The following is a 6166-nucleotide window of genomic DNA, read 5'->3' on the forward strand; positions in this document are numbered from 1 at the left end:
TGGCTGACACCTGGGACGTAGCTGCTCGAGCAGTATTTTTTTGTTATTGTTGTGATGGAGCAAGGTTTCAACTAGGATGTGGCCTGTCTAGCCCAGGGCTTATATTCTATGTTCACCATATGACCAGCCCAGCTATTTTTTCTTTGTGAAAATGAGCCCAGATTTTTTTTGAAGAATACCCAATCCAGGCCTACTTATTTTTCTATGCCCTGATGGGCTGCAACTCTTTCAAGACGCCTGCAAATCTTGAAAGTAATATGAAATAGGTTGTAAATATAAAAACAGATGACAAATTGGCAAATACTTTATAATTTCTGAATTTTTTCACATTTTCATATTCCTATTTCATTGGGCTTTAACCTAATTTAAATATATCTTCAAAGTACTTTAAATCTAGCTCGACATTTTGGTATTAAAAATTGTTTGGAACCCACAGAAATATGCGGAATTTCGTTTAAATTTTTAACCGTGGCCCTGGCCAACAAAATAAACGGACTACAATAAATTGCATAAGAAGTTGCAATGAGCTATATATAAATTATTAAAAATAGGGAATGGTCTGACTTGTGGGCCTATTAAGTTGACGCGTATGATAGATTTTTTTAGTTATTATATACGTCGTGTTTCTTCAATCTCTGGTCTTCTTGCTCCAAACGCCAAATCCAATGCCGACGGGGCCGTCTGCTCGCGCCTCCCGTGGTTGGCTGTGCTGCCACGCAGACCTCACCGCCCCCTACTACTCCCACCGCTGGCCAGGGCATCCCTCTACTCACCCACACCCCCTGTTATTCTGCGGCGACGGCAGCCTCACACCACAGTCGAACCAGTGAACCCTCGTACTCCTCTCCGCACGGGCTTCCACTGCCGTGTCTTCCCCGGCTCCGTGCCGTCCCCTTCCTAGGCCTTGCCGTCATCCACTGCCCTGGTGCTCTCGGCGCGGCTGAGGGAGTCCTGTATTAAGGGGTCCTCGGACAGCCGGACTATATACTTTAGTCGGACTATTGGACTATGAAGATACACGATAGAAGACTTCGTCCCGTGTCCGGGTGGGACTCTCCTTTGCGTGGATGGCAAGCTTGATGATTCGGATATGTAGATTCCCTTCTCTGTAACTGACCTGATGTAACCCTAAACCCCTCCGGTGTCTATATAAACCAGAGGGTTTAGTCCGAGGACATGAACAATCATAATCATAGGCTAGCTTCTAGGGTTAGCCTCTATGATCTCGTGGTAGATCAACTCTTGTAATACTCATATCATCAAGATCAATCAAGCAGGAAGTAGGGTATTACCTTCGTAGAGAGGGCCCGAACCTGGGTAAACATCATGTCCCTGCCTCCTGTTACCATTAGCCTTAGACGCACATTTCGGGACCCCCTACCCGAGATCCGCCAGTTTTGACACCGACATTGGTGCTTTCATTGAGAGTTCCACGGTGTCGTCATCATAAGGCCTGATGGCTCCTTCAATCATCTACAACGACGCAGTCTAGGGTGAGATTTTTTTCCCTGGACAGATCTTCGTATTCGGCGGCTTCGCACTGCGGGCCAACTCGCTTGGCCATCTGGAGCAGATCGACAGCTACGCCCCTGGCCATCGGGTCAGGTTTGGAAACTTGAACTACATCGCCGACATCCGCGAAGACTTGATCTTCGACGGATTTGAACCCATGACAGCCGCACCCTATAGCCACGATGAACATGACTTAAATCTGTCATCGGACTATGCTCAGGAGACAGTGCCTATAACTATCATGGCCCTAGATCTAGAACAGATCGTGCCGTCTGGGGACGGGGGGCTGGACCCCACCATGGAAGTCGCAAACTCTACGGCGCTTGAGCCGAACACAGTTCTAACCTCTATCGAGGTATGTGCCATCAGACCCTCAGACTCATCTCCGGATACAGGTTCCAAACTGTGTGTGTATGCACCTGTCGAATCTAATCGGGTGCCGACCTTGGAGTTTACCTCCGCAGACATCTTATGACACTCGCCCTTGGGTGATGTGTTAAACTCATTAAAATCTATCTCCTTGTCAGGAGATTCTTGGCCGAACTATGTCCGGCTTGAGTGGGAAGCGAACGACGAAGAACTTTGTTGCCCACCCACCACCCACTTGATAGCCACTGTCGACTACTTGACCGACATGCTTGACTTTGACTCCAAAGACATCGACGGCATGGACGACGATGCAGGAGAAGAAGAGGAACCACCACCCACAGGGCGCTAGACAGCCACCTCATCATATGACATTTACATGGTGGATACCCCAAAAAAGACAATGGCAAGGACAAAAAGGATACATGTGAGTACAAACCTCCCGATAAGCAGCCGAAGCACCGACGTCAGCGGCGCCGCTCTAAACCACGCCACGGTAAAAACAGCAATACCGGCACAGGAGACAATAGCACTCCGGATGATGCCGAAGACAACAAAGACGACCCCGCCCAGCAAAGCTTCGAACAGGCCAGACGGGAGGACAGGCAAGCCAGCCCTGATGAACAGGCCATAAATGAAGACTCGAAAGATGATAACTACATGCCTCTCTCCGAGGATGAGGTGAGCCTCGTCCATGATGAATTTACCATGCCTGAGGATCCCGCCGAGCAGGAGCGCTTCAAGCGTTGGCTTATAGCCATTGCGAAGAGCCTGAAGAAGAAGCAGCGGCAGCTTCAAGCTGGTCAAGATCTACTGACTGATAGATGGACTAAGGTCCTGGCAGCCGAGGAATACGGACTCGAGCGCCAACCAAAAGTTACCCGAGGCGCAGGTTGCTACCTCAATTCGAGGACAAGGCGCTAGAGCCCATACTACCAGCGCATGATGCGGTTGACCGACCAACACGTGGCCGAGATAAAGCAGTGTATCAGTCTGAACACCAGCCCGCACCCTGTTGCCAAATAAATAGAAACACAAAGGCTCGGGGATACACACATGACCTGCGATATGAATTGGAAGACAAAGCAGGACAGCCAAGATCGATCTACGGATCACGGGGGTGCGCCTCAACACGTGATGATGACCGTCATGCCGAATATACTACATACAAATCCGCCCGAGCCGAATACAGCAGACCAACTCCATCCAAACTGCGTCACGAGGTAGCCCGACACAGAGGCGCCGCACACCCCCTATGCTACACTGATGAAGCAACGGAACATGAATTCCCAGAAGGGTTTAAACCCGTAAACATCGCACCATATGATGGGACAATAGATCTCGTGGTTTGGATTGAAGACTTCCTTCTCCACATTCACATGGCCCGCGGTGATGATCTTCATGCCATCAAGTATCTCCCGCTAAAACTCAAAGGACCAGCTCGGCACTGGTTGAATAGTCTGCCGGAAAACTCCATAGGCACTTGGGAGAACCTGGAAGATGCATTTCTTGACAACTTTCAGGGCACTTATGTATGACCACCGGACGCTGATGACTTAAGTCAGATAACACAACAGCCCAAAGAGTCAGCTAGGAAATTCTGGACTCGGTTCTTAACTAAAAAGAACCAAATCATCGACTGTCCGGATGCCGAAGCCCTAGCAGCCTTTAAACATAACATCCGTGATGAGTGGCTTACGACACTCATGACTCACTTTTGTGCGGGCGAGGATAGCTGGTTAGTCCGTAGCAACAGCACATCAAGAAAGCCTGGCACTTCAGACGCCAGAGATAGCAACGGCAAACCCCGACGCAACAGACACAAGCGTCGAAATAATGGCGATAACGCCGAAGACACGGCTGTCAATGCCGGATTTAGTGGCTACAAGTCCGATCAGCGGAAAAAGCCATTTAAAAGAAACAATCTGGGTCCGTCCAGTCTGGACCGCATCCTCGATCGTCCATGTCAAATCCACGACACCCCCGATAAACCAGCCAACCATACCAATAGAGAGTGTTGAGTATTTAAACAGGCTGGCAAGTTAAATGCCGAAAATAGGGAAAAGGGGATGCACAGTGATGACGATGAGGAGCCCCGGCCACCGAACACAGGGGGACAGAAGAAATTTCCTCTCAAGTCAAAACAGTGAATATGATATACGCCACCCATATCCCCAAACGGGAGAGGAAGCGCGCACTAAGGGACGTCTACGCGATGGAGCCGGTCGCCCCAAAATTCAACCCATGGTCTTCCTGCTCGATCACCTTCGACCACAGGGACCATCCGACTAGTATTCGTCATGGCGGTTCAGCCGCACTGGTCCTTGACCCCATTATCAATGGATTCCACCTCACACGAGTCCTTATGGACGGTGGCAGCAGCCTAAACCTGCTTTATCAGGACACAGTGTGCAAAATGGGTATCGATCCCTCAAGGATCAAGCCCACCAAAACCACTTTTAAAGGTGCCATACCAAGTGTAGAGGCCTATTGTACAGGCTCAATCACACTAGAAGTGGTCTTCGGATCTCCGGATAATTTCCGAAGTGAAGAGTTAATCTTCAACATTGTCCCCTTCCACAGCGGTTATCATGCACTGCTTGGACGAACCACATCCACTCGATTCAATGCGGTGCCACACTATGCTTACCTCAAGCTCAAGATGCCCGGACCTTGCGGTGTCATAAAAGTCAATGGGAATACAGAGCGCTCCCTCCGTACTGAGTAGCACACCGCGACCCTTGTAGCACAAGCACAGAGCAGCCTTCTTAGGCAGAGCCTCAATTTGGCAATAAAGCCCCCGGACAACATCAAGCGAGTCTGGACTACTCTGTAGCAGAACCGTCCGGCTCGTCCAGAGCTCACCTAGCAATTCGGCCTCCGTCGTAATCCCAATCAAGCAGTAAAATTCATGTCGCACGTACATAATTACGCACTTAAAATACCATGGGCATAGACGGAGGCACAGCTAGAATATGGTCCACACCACGGCTCAACCGCTCCTGGATCCGCATACCTTCACTTTTTCTTCTCCTTCCAGGTTTTCTCTTCTTGAGGCTTTTTCTGATAACCTGGTCATCGGACCCATCATGGAAGGATACACCAAGAGAAGCAAGGGGCTTTGACGTATAAGGGAATTCCCAGGTGGTCTCTGCTAACGATCGTTATTCCTATTTTACATGCCCGCACGCAGCCTGCTCTTGGTAATGGCATGTTAAATAGCCTTATTTTCTTCTTGCACTACTTGTACAGATACGCTTTGACGTATTATTCAAATTACAATGGAAAATAACTTGCAGCGTTTGCTCTTTACTAAACTTTTTCCCTGTCTTTGTATTTACTGCATTCGTACAATCTGGTACGCTTTAATTCGCCAAGGGCTCCAGTGTACCCCATAACACGGCCAGAAAGTCCGAACACTTTATAGTATAGTTCGGCACCCCGAACTTATAGCATTATATGCATCAGCTCTGAATCATGTCTTTGGTCAAATGTTGGGTTTGTCCGGCTCCCATGTTTTGCTACCTTACGTTCCGCTATATCGGCTAAGACGGCATAGGGAGAACTACTGTGATTGTGTCCCGGTTCTTCCGGACAAGCACCTTAGTAGAGAAAGCCGAAAACTGACTGTCATGATGCGGCGAGAGCTGGTCACTGTTCGAGAGGTTTCAAAATCCTTAAAGATTTTTTCCGCTTTATGCAAGGAATCGGTTTTTGCACAATTTAGGCGTGTAAGCGCCCCAAGTTCGGCCTTCCGAATACCAGGGGCTACGCCAAAATTTAAAGTTATAGAACTCCTATGGCTAAGTGAGGGTGATAAAGACGTATAGTCTGATTGCCTTGTTCATTGCGCTAAACACCTCCTTAAAGGACCAAAGACTTGGATAAAGAGTGTTTAGATTTATCCCGAGCACCCATGTACTAGCTACGTGGGGGCGGAAGCCGACGACTGGCCAACTCTCAGATTTCATAAACGGCCGCACAGGAGGGACAATTTTAAATAAACAATATATTGCATAGCAAACTTGTTTTATATTACAGGATAGGATAAAATGAATGTATTCATTCAAAGATTACATCCTTCGCATATTGCTCCGCCACAAGGCGAGATCCCTCTAGGACACTGTCATAGTATAATTCGGGGCGATGGTGCTCCTTGCCCTTCGGTAGTCCCTCGGTCATCAGCGCCGTGGCATCCATCTTTGCCCAATGCATTTTCGTGCGGGCAAAGGCCATCCGTGCACCTTCAATGCAAACCGACCGCTTTATGACTTCAAGTTGTGGGCAG

The sequence above is a fragment of the Triticum aestivum genome, chromosome 6B, assembly GCF_018294505.1.
Source record: "Triticum aestivum cultivar Chinese Spring chromosome 6B, IWGSC CS RefSeq v2.1, whole genome shotgun sequence".
NCBI classification, from domain to species: Eukaryota; Viridiplantae; Streptophyta; class Magnoliopsida; order Poales; family Poaceae; genus Triticum; species Triticum aestivum.